This window comes from Eutrema salsugineum, unplaced genomic scaffold, assembly GCF_000478725.1.
Source record: "Eutrema salsugineum unplaced genomic scaffold, Eutsalg1_0 scaffold_5, whole genome shotgun sequence".
Taxonomy (NCBI): Eukaryota; Viridiplantae; Streptophyta; class Magnoliopsida; order Brassicales; family Brassicaceae; genus Eutrema; species Eutrema salsugineum.
In genome coordinates, this window is record NW_006256612.1 from 764,916 (window position 1) to 781,991 (window position 17,076).

The window sequence follows — 17,076 nt, forward strand, 5'->3', positions numbered from 1 at the left end:
GCAATTAATAAAAAAATAGAGATAAAATATGTTTGGAATATTCTTTCTGAAGAAAAAAATAAAGAAAGTTTGCTCCAATAGTTTCTTCATTTTTTCCTTCAAATAATAGAGTCAATTAACTAGAGTTGGCTTTCAGGTATACATAAACACATATGTGCAATTGAAAGGATTGAATCAAGTCAAGAAATTTGAAATTAAGAGTATGTGAATAGAAAATCCCTGACATTAATTAAGGCCTCGATAAAATATCGAGTACACAAGCCACTTGCGTAAAGCCGTAATTAAACATAATCAAAGGAAAAGTAAATTGGTTCTTTAATTTGTAAGAGTCTTTATTCATAAGAACCTCAAAATGTCTCTCACAGAAACAAAAGCTTATTCTTCACCGCCGGCATTCTCGCCACTCTTAACGATGTGCTTCCTTGCGTATGTCTGATTCCTCAGGAACTTAGGGTCCATCTTAATCATATCACAAAGATAGAGAAGCGAAATCAAACTCCGAAACTAAAATTGTTATATGGATAATTTGGTTATAATTGTAATCGATACTTATTTCTTTGGTGGAGGTCTGACGGTGCCTCCTTGGCTTCTTGCTTCCGTTCTTGTGGGCCTTGACCGACTGGTTATGCGCCGTATGATTCTTCGATTTGGCTATCTCTGTTAAAAACGCCCGAATCAACTAAAACCCTAATGGCCCAACATTTATAAGAGCCCTAGGGCAAGAAATTTTTTTGGGTCCTTTATAACAATCTAACACCAAAAATCTGTATTTAAGAGTCCTTTTAAAACAATATTTTTGCATGAGCCTTTCAAAACAAAACATTTTGATAAATATGGATTTTTTGAAGAGATTTTTTGTCAAATATGGGCTTTTGTGTAAGAAAAATTTTGTAAAAAAAAAATAGACCCAGGGGCGGTGGCACCTCTGCCCACCTCTTTTGGGCCGGGCTAAACAATATAAATTTAAGCTAATATTATTCTGATATTCTCAAAAGTCAAGAATCAACTAAACCTCCAAACAGTATAAACTAAAGCTAAATATTATACAGATCCAGTGAAACTACTTGTAACACGTTTTCTATTAATCCAACTTCTGAGAATTATGAAATCGAAAGATCTAACCCCAGTGCAATAAATATAACTAAACTAAGAAACATCATCAACCAAACACATGAGACCAACTGTTTCCATATCAAAAATCAATAAAACACGATGAAACGAGCACTAGGAAAACAGATCGGACTGATTATAAGCCAGAACAGCAAGCGAGGCTAATAGTTCCTTTGATCTCATAATGATTATTTTTTTATATATGACTTGGTCTGATACCAAATGGATGCCTGGATTAAGACAAACTAGGCTACTTGCAAAAAATGGAACTCTGCTAGAAAGATGTTTTAGTTTAAGGTAGAACTGTGTATCATGTTGTGTGTTCTGTTTGTGGTAAACAATCCAAAGCATACTTTGCATGAGTTGGGAGAGTGATATATGTGTTAGTAAAGTATGTATGGTTCATGGAAAGAACACAATGACGGAGCTAAATAGTAATATAAGAAAAGCAGTAACAACAACCCACAATCAAAAAAATCCATCAAAACAAAAATATGTATAAAACACAAGCGTCTCTGTATTTGATGATTGGTTTTTCTGTTTAGCTCTGTATCTATGGTTCATGTTATATCCATTATTGTATTTTTAAGATATTCAATCAGATTAAAATTTTAACATTGAAACTGATAAATATTAATATTATATGGCAATTTGACGGAGCGGGTTAGGTTTTTTTTTAATAATTGTGATCTTATGCATCAACACATGCAAGATATTAAAATAAAAATTATTTCAAAGTTTGTAAATATTTATATTACATAGTAGTATGAACAGGCAGAATACATATGGTTTTATAACCTTGGTTCTTTCAGATTAATAGAATGAGCGAGTTAGAAATATGTTTTTATAATAATGATTATTTTCGATCAATAGAAAGATTGGATTAGAATTACAGTTTTATGCTCGTGGTCATAATAATACTAAAAAAATGAAAAACAAATTATATCTAAACAAAAAAAAATAAATTTTTTTTACTTATTTGAAAAATTATATCTATAAAGAAAATAAAATTACATTACAAATTTTGATTAAAAAAAAATTTCTGTGCGGATGCACGGGATAAAATCTAGTAGAATATTAAAATTCAAACAATAATTTTTATTTACATATGTTTATGATATATTTAGCAGCTTTTTATTAATTTATACTAAAACAAAAATCTAAATGGATCTTTTTCGAAAAGAAAAACTAAAATCAATAGCTGTTTACAAATTATCTGTGTAATATGTTGATAAAGTCGAATTTGAATGAGCCATTTACTGCAATCTCCTACCATATCCAATATATGCAATCTCATTTATACTTTTGAAGCCAAACGAATTGATATGATCTGTATAACACTTTCTCCATCATAATCCTCAGAGACTTCATGCACATATCTTGTAGATCAATTATGATTTTTTATTATTTTTGAATTTATGTTGGAGATAGTGTTTAAAGAACCATGTAGAGAAAAAGAAAACTGGTGTTTTAATGCTAGTGTTTCAACATCTTCATTAGCTCTGTTAAGTTGGAGACTGATAGAATCAAAGATTCGTAGCATTGAGTTTTTCCTAAATATATATATATATATATATATATATATAGATCATGCTAATCAAAAATCAGTTAGACCTTAAGCGAGTCCCCCTCTAATTAGTAAAATTTAAGATTAAATAACAATATTTGAACCATACAAAAATAAAAACATATGACACATTATTTTGAAACCGCTTATAGCACAAATAAGACCCAAACGATTTGAGATAACCTTACAAAACTTGAACTATAATAGGTGACACCGACCATGTACTATGGTTTATAAATTCAAGATCCTCTACCTCAACTTTTAACACTCCACATTATTTTCTCTTTCTTCCACCTAATCATTCAACACCCAATTCAATTTTAACTTCTACAATAGTTTTATTTAATAAAATTTAACATCTTACCCCCACTATTTTTTATTTCATATTATTATTTTCTTTTATAACTTTATAACTACATAATTTTTAATAATTATCTATTAATGTTAAATTAGTATTATTAAAAATTGCATCATATGTTTTAAATATATATATATATATATATATTTAATTCTTATTTATATTCTTAACTAATTTTTTCAAATAAAAACAATTATTATGAAAACAAATTAAATTACGATAAATTTAAAATATGATACCATACAAACACAAAACACAATCAATAAAACATGTACATAACTTAATTAGTACAATAAACTCAATTTACAAACAAAAAAATTCTTAAATTACACACAGAAACTTAAAACTTAATCATGGAATATTTTGATGGATTTTAGAATATTTTGAGGTTGATTTCCAGATGGATTTTAGAACTGATAATTGTTGGGATTTGGGTAAGAAAAAGGGTAATTAGTAGAATTTTGGTGTTAAAAGAATTATTATTCGAATCCATTTTTTTAAAAAAGGCTTAGAAATATAAAAAAAGAGTTTAGAGGAGAATAATTAGAAAATTATAGTAAAAATATCGATTTGTTCTGTATCCAAATGAAATGAAACAAGTCTCTATATATATAGTACAAAAAAATTATAAATTTTGATACAAAAAACTTAAAAACAAAATCTCGTTTGCTATATAATAATTGGTGTTGAATAGATAGGGTAGCATGAAAAATCTCAAAAATCTTAACCACCTATAAAAGAAAAACATGTGTCTTATCCTTAATCTTTGGCAAAAACGAAAAAAAAAAGATAATGTAGTTTACTTGTGTTACGCGCATAGAGAATAACTTGCTCCTTAGAGATGACATGTGTCTCTCGTGTGTCCAAAAAAAAAGTTTCAACATGTTGAATCTTTTCAACATGAAATAATCCAGGTAGGTTTTTAATTTTATTCAACACTCTCATTGTGAAAATTAAAAAGTTGAATTTGAAATTCAATACCTTCATTGTAGGTGGTCTAATGTCTCATTCTCTAGTGGTCTGAAAGACTACAACTTTAGACTTCCATAAAATAGGAAATACCACATCTTCAAATCTCAAACATGAACCTGTGTTCAAGTCTTGTGAATCCAAGCAGATATTAACACATTATCCTGCAAAAACAGAAAAAGGTAACATCATGCAAACTAAAAACATTTGTTTAGGCTTCTGCAATATATCGCCTAATATATTAGAGTACACAAAAAAGAACCATGAGTTAGGAGCAGTTTTATATAGGAATTAAAATAAGAGGTTCATGGTAAAATTACCAATTGGATGTTCCAAAATTTGAGTTGTGTAAGTTGTTATATTTTTTCAATCATAGTGAGTTTTGAAGCAACGTACGTAAACTGTTCCATCGCTAAGTAGAGAAAAATCAGAAGACTATAGCATCCACAATAAAATTTTCAGTTTCAACTGTACTTTTAACAATTAGATGGTATGGAACTCCATCCTGTGGTACATATCTGAGAATTAAAACACAGATAGCCACGACAGTGAATGGTATTAGAGTATCCACACTGAACTATTGGATGAATAACTAATGTGAACTACTTAAAGATCCTTATCATAGTGGACGTGAGTTCCCACCTCTCTTGACTTAATAATATAAAAACATCTGTGATTGTGATTTTCATCAGTACTTGAGTTCACAAGGTAGTTCTAAGAAGAAAACCGGCAACAATTTATTATTTATCCCTAGCAATTGCAGTGAAGATCCAGCTAGCAGAGAGCACGTTCTGCATGCGGAGCAGAGACTGGTCACATTTCTCTTTGAAGAAATCAAGCTCGCTGCGGATCATGTCGTTGTTGAGGTCAGTCTGTTGTGTGAGCATAAATTGGCGAATAGTTGGTAACCCGAATTCCGAGGGGACATTGCCTCCATTCCGTGCGACAGACTGAAGGGTGTCCCATGTCTGACCGGTCGCTCGGCGAGGTGTGGTGCGGTGGGACCACAGTATCCCGTCGAGCTCGTCCGCCCAAAGGCCTTTCTTCGCGTCTAAGCGCTTTCTGAGGCCGTCGAAAATCGTTTTGTTTGTTGCCTCGGCCTGTTCGTTGCTTTGTGGGTACCTCGGGTGGATTTGCTTAGCCTGATTTTCCATTTTGCGCAGAAGTCTTCGAAAATGACCGACGTGAACTGGACGCCGTTATCCGTGACGATCTCGTAAGGCAGATCATGCCACAGATGATGAATCTCCACACAAATTTTCGGACGTCCTCGGCGGTGATCCAGGCGTATGATTCAGCCTCGATCCACTTGGTGAAGTAGTCTGTCATCACCAAGAGGAAACGCTTTTGGCGGGATCTGGGTAAGGATCCCACGATGTCCATGACCCAGCGCATGAAGGGGTATGGCGGTGATGCCATGGTAAGGAACTCGGTTGTTGAGTGTATCATAGAACCGTGGCGCTGGCACTTCTCGCACCGAGCTGTGAACTTGTTGCATTCTTGAACAATGGTCGACCAATAGTGCTCTTGATTGCGGATCCGGAGTGCGAGGGCCCGGCCACTTGAATGTCTTCTCCCAGCGCCCTCATGCATCTCCTTCATCACATCGATGGTTTCGTCTCCATGGAGACAGCTGAGTAGGCAGCCCGTTTCGCTCTACCAAAACAGGTTACCATCGTTCTGGAAGTACTTGGCGGCCTTATTTTTTATTCTCTGAGCCGCCCATCGATCCTCTGGGACAGTGCCATCTATGATATAAAGTAGGATATCGATTCGCCAGTCAGACTGCTCGGGCTCGGGTGAAGGAGGTGGCAAGTCTTCGTTGCCCTGGGCGTCTTCCTGATCCTCATTGGGGTCGTCGGCGAGGAGCTCGTTGATTAGGCAGACTCCTTTTAGCAGTTCAATGCTGGGAGAGTCGATGCTCTCGACTCAGATCACGCGTCGTTGAGTTGGGTCCGAGGTAGAGGCCATGACGGCTAAGGCATCAGCGGAAGTGTTGTCTCTTCGGGAGATTTTAGTGAAGCTGAATTCCAAAAACTCGGAAGTTAGTCCTTGGACCACTTTGAGGTAGGCCTCCATGCAGTCGTTCTTGGCTTCGTACTCACCGCTAAATTGATTTACGACGAGCTGGGAATCACAGTACGCTTGGATTTTTTTGTCGCCGATCTTCTTTGCAAGTCGCAGGCCGGTGATCAAGGCCTCGTATTCCGCCTCGTTTTTAGATGCTTGGAAGGCCAGGCGGAACGACTGCTCCAACACTTCGTGAGTAGGTGATTCCAATTGTATGCCGATGCCGGAGCAGTGTTTTGAGGCCAAGCCGTCGACGTGGAGACTCCATTTTTCTTCGGGTTCTTCGCCTTTCAGCTCGGGAGCTAGCTCTACCAAGAAGTCGGCTAGTACCTAGGATTTGGCAGCCGTGCGTCTGTGGTAATCGATGTCGTATTCGCTAGGCTCTACTACCCACTTCTTCAGTCTTTCGGATTGGCTCGGGCTGTGGAGGATTGTCTGGAGCGGATAGGTTGTGAGAATGGCGATGGTATGAGATTGGAAATACGGACGCAGTTTCCGGGCTGCAACTACGACTGCTAGCACAAGTTTTTTCCATGGTTGGGTACCTGCTCTCCACCCCGTTGAGGGACTTGGACATGTAGAATATGGGCTTCTGCTCGCCCCGGTTCTCTCTTACGAGTATCTCGCTGACCACCGACGTGGAAACGGCAATGTAAAGGTAGAACGTTTCTCCCTCCTCGGGTTTGGCCAGGATGGGAGGTGTGGAGAGGTACTCCTTGAGTTGTTGGAATGCCTGCTCGCCTTTATCGTCCCACTCAAATCGCTTGTTAACTCGGAGCAGCTGATAGAACGGGAGGCTCTTGTCCGTGGATCGGGAGATGAAACGGTTCAGGGCGGCGATCCTCTCAGTGAGGCGCTGGACTTCGCGGGTGCTTTGTGGTGATTTGAGCTTGAGGACGGCCTGGATTTGTTTCAGGTTTGTTTCGGGTTTACTTCAATCCTGCGCTGTATTATGACGTACCCTAGAAATTCTCCCGAGGTGACGCCGAATATGCACTTCGTGGGATTCAGCTTCATGTCGTATTCGTTCAGAAATTTAAAACGCGTTTTCAGGTGACCAACGTGATCACTTGATACCATAGATTTTATGAGCATGTCGTCTATGTACACTTCCATCGTGCGGCCGAGCTGATCAGTGAATATTTTGTTCACAAGGCGCTAGTAGGTGGCCCCGATGCTTATTATCCCGAACGGCATGACCTTGTAGCAGTAGGTCAGTGATAAAATTTGGTTGTAGCCTGAGAAGGCATCCATGAACGAGAGCAGCTCGTTACCCGCGGTTGCTTCGACGACCTGGTTGATCCTTGGCAGAAGGAAACTGTCATTCGGGCATGCCTTATTCAGGTTGGTGAAGTGCACGCATACTCTCTATTTGCCACTCTTCTTCTTGACGACGACCGGGTTAGCCAGCCATTCTGTATATCTGACTTCGGTGATCTGGCCGGTGGCTGTCAATCTTTCCACCTCGTCATTAATCGGTTGAGCGCTTTTGGCGCCTAACTTTCGCCTTTTCTGCTTGATGGGTCGGAGGTCGGGTCCATGTTGAGCTCGTGGCTGCATATGGTCGGGCTGATGCCAAACATGTCACTGGTTAACCAGGCAAAACTAGAGAAGAACTCGACGAGCTTGGTCTTGATGCTTTCTTTCAGGTTGGCCCCGATGCCGACGCAACGATCACAGTGATTGGGGTCGATGTTCATTTGGATGATGAGATCTCGGAGAGGACGATCTTCTTGGCTCGGTTTGCCTGGAATATCTAGTTCGACAATATAGCAGGTATGTATTTTTTGCGGCTTATTGTCACGCAGAGCTGAGTGCGCGCAGCGTTACGGAGCTTATGTTCGATTATGAAACATGAACGCGAGACCCTCAGGCCGCTCCGGACTGTGAACGTTTTGCCCTGATTGGGGAACTTCATGCATTGGTGGTAACCGCCTTCATCGAATGCAGCTAAGGGGTTCCGAGGATGATGTTGTAGATGACCGGTCGGTCGATGATGGTAGTTTAAATATCTTCATTACCCGGCCTACGTAGAGCGGTAAGGATAGACTCTATAACTGTGTTGGTGTCTCCGGCGAAGCCGGTTAAGGGAGTGATGGATGGCTTCATCTCGATGCTGTGCAGGTCCATCTTCTTGAGGGCTTCCTTGAAGATAAGGTCTACTGAGCTGCCTGTATCGATGAGCATCCGGATTATGTCACAGTCGACTACGCAAATTTGGATGACGAGGTGGTCGTTGTGAGGTTGATCGACGCCCTCAGCGTCCTCTTCAGAGAATGTTATTCCCCTTTTGCTTGTATCATGGGCGTTGGTTTCTCTTATTTTGGCCACCCACATCTCCGTCGGGGTAGATTTTTTCTCGTGCACTTTATCGACCGAACCGAGTCGTTACAAGATAGGAGGCCACACATGATCACTCCGATCATCGTCCGGGTTGGCGGGGGAGATGCCTGTCTTTGAGGCGCGGCGGACGGGTTGAACTCTATTATTTTCTCGAGAGGGAGATCGCTGACGCCAATTATCTTGCTGAGTCCGGTTGTCTGGGCGACGACGGTTATTGTTTCGAGGTCGCCCGTTATTCCCCCGTGACGGTTGCTGGTCGAAAACTCTTATCTCTCCCTCTCCCTTCTGGTACTAAGCGAGGAGGGCTTCTTGAAGTTTGCGACACTGCTCGGTTGAGTGCCCTTTCAATTGATGGTACTTGCTGAAGGCCTGGTTGTCCTTTGTTGCGGGAGTTTCGACTCGCTATAAGACGATGACCCGCGCTGGGGGAGCTGTTTCTATAGTCCGAAACCACTTGTTTGATGAGAGAGATTGCTGGGACTGGCTGGGGATGATGGTTTCAGGTCGGTTGTAGTGCGTATCAATTGCGTAGTGGGAACCGTCCATATGGAAGACAGCTGGTGCTTTTTTGATGAGGCATGTGGTCGGTGCATCGCTGACGAGGAAGGTTGCAGTTTGCTTGCGTTGGTATTCCTCGTCGTAATGCTGGCGAGACTCGTGATATTTGTCCTGAGCCTTCTCTTTTTGAGCCGGGTTTTTTTGGGAAGCGATCTTCCTGAAACTCGTCTTTTCTTCCTCAACTTCGATGAATAACCCAGCGCGGTGCAGTGCATCTTCCAGGGTCTGCGGCTCATTAAGCTTTAATTCATCCTTGAAGGCTGATTCGAAAGGAGAGCTTTCCTCAAGGCCGGGATTGCGGATTCATCTGATACCGAGGCTCGCGAGGCCGTTGCTTTGAAGCGCTCGATGAATGACTGGAGTGACTCCTTTGGTCCCTGTCTTAAGGCCCAGAGGTCGGCAGTTGAGGCAGATCGATGGATGTATGTGGAGTAATGCTTGAGGAAGGCAGTTGAAAGCGTCTTGAAATTATCGATTGAGTGCGTCTTCAGCCTGGATAACCAAGTCAGGGCGGGGCCGACGAAATTTTCCACGAAAAGTTGGCAGTAACCTGCCTCGCGCTTTTCGGATGTGAAGTGAGCTCGACCCATGGCGATGGTAAATGCCGTTAGATACTTTGTGGGGTCGGTGTTCTCGGCATACGGAGGGAGTTTCACTTTGCTGATGTGGCGGAAAGGAGTGGAGGCGATTTGGTGGGTGAAGAGCATGTTCTGCGTCTCCTGCAGGACATGGTCTATCTTGGGGGCCAAGCTCGTGGCCTGATGGACCTTGGAGGTTATCTCGCAGATTTTTGCCTAGATGGCTTCGATCTCCGCGTCACAATCCCGCTCTGCGGCCATTTCTCGGAACGTCTACGGGCTAGAATGTGGACGCATCTATGCTGAGTGATTAGCTAGTTGGGCGGATCTCCGGCTTGGTCCTGCTGAACCGGTTGGGGGGTCGCCGAAGAGGTTTCTTTGTAGACGCAACACCTCTGAACGATAGGCTTCTTCCAGATCGCGTTCGACCAAGGACCTGGGGTTCCCCTTATTTTGTCCGGGCTCCGTGCTCTGCCGTTAGTTCGGCAAACTTTTGGTCAGTTTGGCGGGTCATCTCTTCCATTCGATCGAGCAAAGAGTGAAGTAGAAGAGCCAGGACGTGCTCTCCGCTTGCTGGAGCGTTTTGCTCGCTGGCGTATGCGGGGTGGCATGTACCAGTCTCGTTGGCGATACTATTGGCTCCGGGATCTGGCGGGATGGGCTGTTTTTTATCGCGGAGTCCAGGGTGAGCGGCGGTACTGGTGGTTGCGCGGGAGCTGATGGCTGTGGTGTTGACGTTCCATCCTCTGTTAGCCTGGTGGTTTCCTTGGATCGGGGAACTGGTGCGGGCAGTGTGGGCGCCGCGAGTGTTGTGACTGATGCTGCTGCTGATTGGGCTGTTGATGGTGATGATTTCGGCATTCCTGAGGTCGAGGTCAGTGTTCCTGCCATTTCCAAATCTTTCTTTTGCGTGTAGAAAATCACCAAACCCCTCCCTCCCCCCTTCTTTTAACGCCAATTGTTGATCATGGAGATCACTAAGTGTATTTAAGAGATATTACAGATGATTAAGAGTGAATATGGGGCGAGATTTCTGTATGAAGAAAGAAATTTGATTTGGACGAGGAAAAAAAGTCAGGTCGGAACTAGATATGGTATATTAGTGAAAGGATGTTTAGAATTCCGAACTAAGTCTAAAGAGAATTCAGTTTGGCGTTCTAAACCCTATTACAAAGACCTCGGTCTGAGAGAGAGAAAGAGTTTTTATATAGAGAGAGTGTATTAAATTTCGGATCCCCCCATAAATGATCTGTGGGAAGTATTTATAACGGGGGTTGGGAAGCAAGTTTCCTCCAAACTGGGACGACGTGGTAGCTTCAGCGCATCCCGCGGGTATAGCGTCTCGAGCTGTACCTTTGAACCACTCCGCTGTGATGATGATAGTTCATCGCCGAGCTATTCGCGTAGATAGGTCACTGTAGACGAACTGTTTTTAGACATGTCAGCTTCTACTCGGTTCTGCATACTGTAAATTGGCGTCGTAATGATGATGATTTAGACGGAGCCACGCTGACTTGACTTGTTAATTTTGGTTAGACTCTTTGTTGACTTAATCCATTAATTTTATTATTCAAAATGGACTTAGCTAATTGGGAGTGCTAAGTACTATCTCTAACAGAGATATGAGTTTTGGGATTCAGTGAATAGTATGGGACTAATCCAACAATAACTAATGATGAAAGTGTATACAAAATACAACATATCGATTACACAGTCGACCGGCACTTTCAAGAACCATATAAAAATTAAATAAAACAGAACAAATAAAGATTTATCTCGCTATTCTTCTTTTTCTTCGATCGTATTCTTCTTCTTCGAAGATGAAAGTATAATTATGAAAACATCACAATACTCGAGAATCTAAAAATAGTGTTTTGTTTGTATGAAAAGTACACTCACGAAAGTCAAGCCCCTCAAAAACGATAAAAACACTAATTCAAAAGAGGGCTTCTGATTTACAAACCTGGAACAAACAAAAACCTAATTTGAAGCAATAATTGTAAATATCTGAAAAGACGACAGATCTGATTTATAAAAATTCGATCTAAAACAACTAATATAAAAACTACAAATAGAAACACATCTTCGGGAATAAAAGTCCTAAGCTGCAAGAACACACTGACATAAGAGTGTATTAGTTTTGCTTGTTATTGCGGCAAAATAATCATCATCGCAAATCTCTTATGAAAAATCCCAGATTACACAGCCCTCATCCACACATCCCGCTAACAAATCAATAATGATAAAAAGTAGCATAAATTAACCAAATTATAGATAACAAAACAGCAGGCTTAATGGAGAAAATTAAATACAAGAAGTTTATTCATTTAATTTGAAGATAATGGAAAACCAAAATATTAAAATTGATGCTCATGCTTTGTCTAGAGCTATATATGAACTCATTAATCCTAATAAGCCGATAGCATAAAATAAATAATCAGAACACACATACACAATTATTCATAACAACATAACCCATAACCTGATTTAACGTCAAGAGAGTATGAAAGACATCATCCAAGGGGCACTAGACACTACCCACAAAAGAAACAACAAAATATCAGTTTACAAAGAAGAATATACAGTACAAAGAATAATGAAAAGTTAACTGTAAATAAAAAATAGGTGACATAAGAGATTAAAAATATTTGAATTCGAACTATTTTCAAATTCTTTTGTATGATCCTTATCTTCGTGTATATTTGAGACCTCGTTATCCGTATCCTATGATATGGACAATCATAAAGTTAGGTGTAAAAGGGCACACACGTTTAAATAATAGTAAATCAAACTATTCAAATTCAAAGAGCCATCCCGAAAATTGACTAAGATTATACTAAAATCATTAGAAGTCAAAAATCTTAATCTAGACATCACAAATACCATTATTCCATTAGACATTTTATTTATTGATTTTTACTTTTTCGTTAGATTTGATTAACTATCGATTTTATTAAATTTGAGAAACGATTTAATTGACAACATAATGAAGTATTAAAACCATAATATATACTTATTTTTTAAATTATTTTAATACATCATTAGATAAGATCCAATCAAAAAGTAACATGTAAGAATTAAATTTTCTTTTTGCAGCAGAAATTTATTGTAAAACTGACACGTAAGCAAAACGTTCTAAAACTCGCTGTAGAACTGACACGTAAGTTTTTCACTACGCAAATAAGTATATAGATAGATGATAAAATATTATATAAATTGAGTTTTCACTTCATTTTAATTTTATCTTTCAACCTTTTGAAATGTTCAAACTTCAAATCTCTCTGATTGTTCAGGGACAAGAACGTTCGCAAGGGAAAAAGAAAGAAACGCAATCCAAAATTGGTATATGATTAAATGCTCGACTTAGACGTTCTGTTAGTGCTGGTTTTTCCAATATAATTTTTATGGGGGAATTTTTTATTTTTTTGAATGAATGTTAAATTTTATTCAAACCCAAAAAATAGCTTTTCTACATGAATTCATGCGAGCAGAAATTTAAAACCATCAGCAAGTACATAGAAATTTTAATCGGAGAGATGTGATCTTTCAAATCAGCTTGTAGTTCTAGTTGTGAACCAGAGTTGCAACCCTTCCTCGTATAGCTGATCACCCAACATACGAATTGAGCTGAAGCGATTTCCGACACCCTTGTCTATTGTCCGGATCATTTGAGTCGCAGAGGTCGGAACAGCTCCATGGCGACGGCTATTTCTTTCTCTCCATAGCGCATAAACAGCTGCTTGGAACAGAGTCTTGATCAAAAACCCCTTCAATCTGTCTTGAAAAGGATTAGAGATGAAGTTAATAATGCTGTTCCAGTCTGTAGTGAAATTGCGAAGAAGAAGCCCCTTCATCAAACTCCTCCAGATTTGTCTCGAGAAACTGCAGGTAAAGAACAGATGTTCACGCGTTTCCTGTGGATCTCGACAGTAAACACATGCAGCAGAGATGTTTCCATTCCAAGCTTGCATTCTCACTCCGGTTGCCAAGCGATTATGCAATGCTAACCAAGTTATGAAACTGAACTTCGGAGAATTATGGCGAAACCAGACACCTCTCACCCACGGCACTGAAGGAGAAGCTTGCCTCAGCTGGTCTGTTACGATAAGAGTTTTAAACCAGTGTTTATACTCTGTTCCACTCGATCCAACAGAGCATGTCCTCCCTGTCAACTATGTATTGCCTCCTCACTGACTCAATTTCATCTTCCACCTTGTTTAAAATAGAGAGTCGATGCCGTCGTCGTCTGTGACGAAGAATAACATCCTCCACAGTAACCTCTTTTGGAATACTGAAATCAATAAATCCCCTAGCTCCGATGAGAGGGAGCAAAGAACTCATCCATGACCAATCTTCTAGCCAGTATAATGTGCTCTGCCCATTCCCGATCTCTGTTTTTAAGAACTCAAACGCCTTCTGTCTTCTCTTTAATAATTGTTTCCACATCCAGGAGCCAGGCAGATTTCACATGGTATCAGGGAGAAGCCAGATTGAAGAACCGCACATAAGGTTTGATCGACACCAACGAACCCACAGGGAATCTGTTGCCGTGAGAACCCTCCAAAGAAGCTTCAGAACACTAACCTCATTTGCCACACAAAGATTTTTCAACCCGAGCCCATCCTCTGCTCTGGGTTTACAAACTTCTATCCATGCCACCTTAGCTCGTCTTGGATTTAAATCTGGTCCATACCAGAGAAAATCAGAGCATACGCTCTTAATCTCCTCTAAGCATCGATTAGGTAGTTGAAACGCAGACATCCAAAATTTGTTATGCTGGCGATGACCGATGATAACAGCTGCAACTTTCCTGCAAAAGAGATGGTCCTGGCTGTCCATGAACTAACTCTACATCTGATCTTATCGATAAGGGGAGCATAATCAAGAGATCTCATTTTCTTCGTTAACAATGGCTACCCAAATAGCGAACCGGAAGGTCGCCGAAATCGAACGCAAATCGTTGGGAGATTGTGTTTTTCGCCTCAACTGAAATCCCAGCCAAGAACGCTGTAGACTTCTCAATACTAATCCTCAGCCCTGAAACTCTTGAAAATTCACCAAAAACTTCCATTATTCCCTCGAGAGATCTCAATGAACCATCAGAAAAGATCATTAGATCATCAGCAAAACAAAGGTGAGTTAACTGTAGATTCGAACATTTGGGTGATAACCAAAACGTCTTTGCGCAGCCGCATTATCTAACAACTTAGATAGCACATTCATACAGATGAAGAAGACGTAGGGAGATAAAGAACACCCCTGTCTCAGACCCCTAGAACTCCCGAAATACCCAGCTAGCTCACCATTCACCTGAACAGAAAACGATGCTGTGGATATACACAAACGAATCCAATGAACAAACTCACTAGGAATATGCAGCACCTCTAGAATCGTCAATAGGAAATCCCATTGAACCGTGTCGAAAGCTTTTGAGATATCAACTTTCAACGCACACCGAGGGGAGATCGTATCCTTATGATAACCGTCTACAAGTTCTGACGCTAGAAGAAGATTTTCAATAAGCAACCGATCTTGCACAAACGCCGATTGATTCACAGCGATGAAATTAGGGAGCAGACGGTTTGCGAGGATCTTTGATATTATTTTGTAGATTACATTACAGCACGCAATCGGTCGGTAGTCTCTCATACTTTTAGCACCTTCTTTTTCGGGATAAGAGCCAGAATGGTCGAGTTAATTCCCTTTGGAAGAAACCCTTTAATAAAAAATGACTGAATACTCACCACAAGATCCTTTCCAAGTATCGGCCAGCTCTCTTTGAAAAATTCAACAGTGTAGCTGTCTGGACCAGGAGATTTATTTGCTGGCATAGAAAAAAAAACCTCCTTAATTTCCTGCTCTGTTACCTCTTTAACCAGATTCAGTCGTTCCTCAGATGAACAACTATAACCGATGAGATGTTCAAGTTCACCAATGGTCGCTGCACGAAGATCATCCAGAACATCATTTAAGAAGTTACGAAAATGATTTGCAGCCTCTTCTTTGATACCCTCCTCGTTCGTAATTAATGTTCCACCCTGAACTTCAAGCTCTCTTATACCATTTTGCATCACCCGAGTTTTCACAGCCCTATGAAAAACCTTTGTATTCTTATCGCCAACATTCAACCAATTCAGTTTAGACCTCTGCCAGAGAAATTGTTCTTCTAGATGTGCAGCTCTTTCCCACTTTTCATAGGCCTCGCGTTCCTCCGCCTGAGTAGTTTCAGACGGATTCAACAGAACCTGTTCCTGCTTAGTACAAAGCGCCTCATAATTGATCAGAACTCGACGAGAAATATCACTCAACTCCTCCTTTGTGATTGAACGAACAGTAGGTTTAAGGTATTTTAGCTTCTTTGAAAAACGATATAGTGCAGATGTAGAATGAAACAATGGCGTTGTGTCATCCCAATATCCCCTCAGAGCATCTTTGAAATGTGGAAGACCCGCAATAGCATTAGGAAACTTGAACGGCTTCCTCATACCAGGCCTATCACCGTTGATATAGAATCTGCACCTTAAGTGGTCTGAACAGCCACCAGCATAAAAAACACCATAAGAAGTTGAGAAGTGATTAATCCAGTGATCATTAATCAACATTCTATCCAGCTTCTTGCATATTAGACCCTCAGATCTCTTATTACACCAATTAAACATCGGCCCATGAGATCCCAAATCACACAAACCTCCATCCCTTAGTATTTCTTGAAAGTTACGTGATAAGGGCATAGAACCACAAGCTCCACCTATACCAGCCGTGAGACAAGGACCAAGAACAAGATCCGGAACTAGAGTCTTGAGAGAAGAGTTTAATCAAGCTATTGAAGCCTTACTTAGCATCCACGAGCAAGAAGACTCTTTGTACACAAGCTTTAAAGCCACGGTCCAAGAAAGAAGCCTGGAAGAGCCTAATAAAGGAGAAGCCTATCTCATACAAGACGGCCCAACAGCTGAATTACCACTTCTCCGACCCAACAAAGAAGTGTCTTTATTCAGCATCAGCATCACGCCAACTTAAGACCATCCTAGCCGTCCAACCCACCAAAGTAAGGGAATGAATACGTTTATTTACTTGCCTAATATGGGTTTTCTGTCTTTGGTTTGTTTTACAGGTTCCATTCATAGTTTTAAGTCTTAGAATATTTCTTTAGTTATTGCACGAGTCTGTTCCTTTAGAGTCCCAGAAAGTTGTGTCCTTTTATGTAATTTGCTTCAAGTCCCCAAGAAGGGCAAAGCTGCATTGGACTCTCTTATAAAGTCCCTTATAAGCAGTCGTGTATCTTTTACCCTACTATCAATAAAATAACGCAGTTCTTTCAAGCTTTTGTCTTGTCCTTGAATTCTCTGAATTCGCTTAAGAGTTGGTGTTTGATCCTCCTCTTGAGAGTTGGTGTTTGATCCATCTCTCGCCGGTCTTATCAAGGTTCAGTCCATAGAGCTTTGTGGCGACCCTCATTCCACCGTTTGCATCACCATCGTTTCATCCCTTGACTCAATCAGAGAGAGTTACACAACCAACTG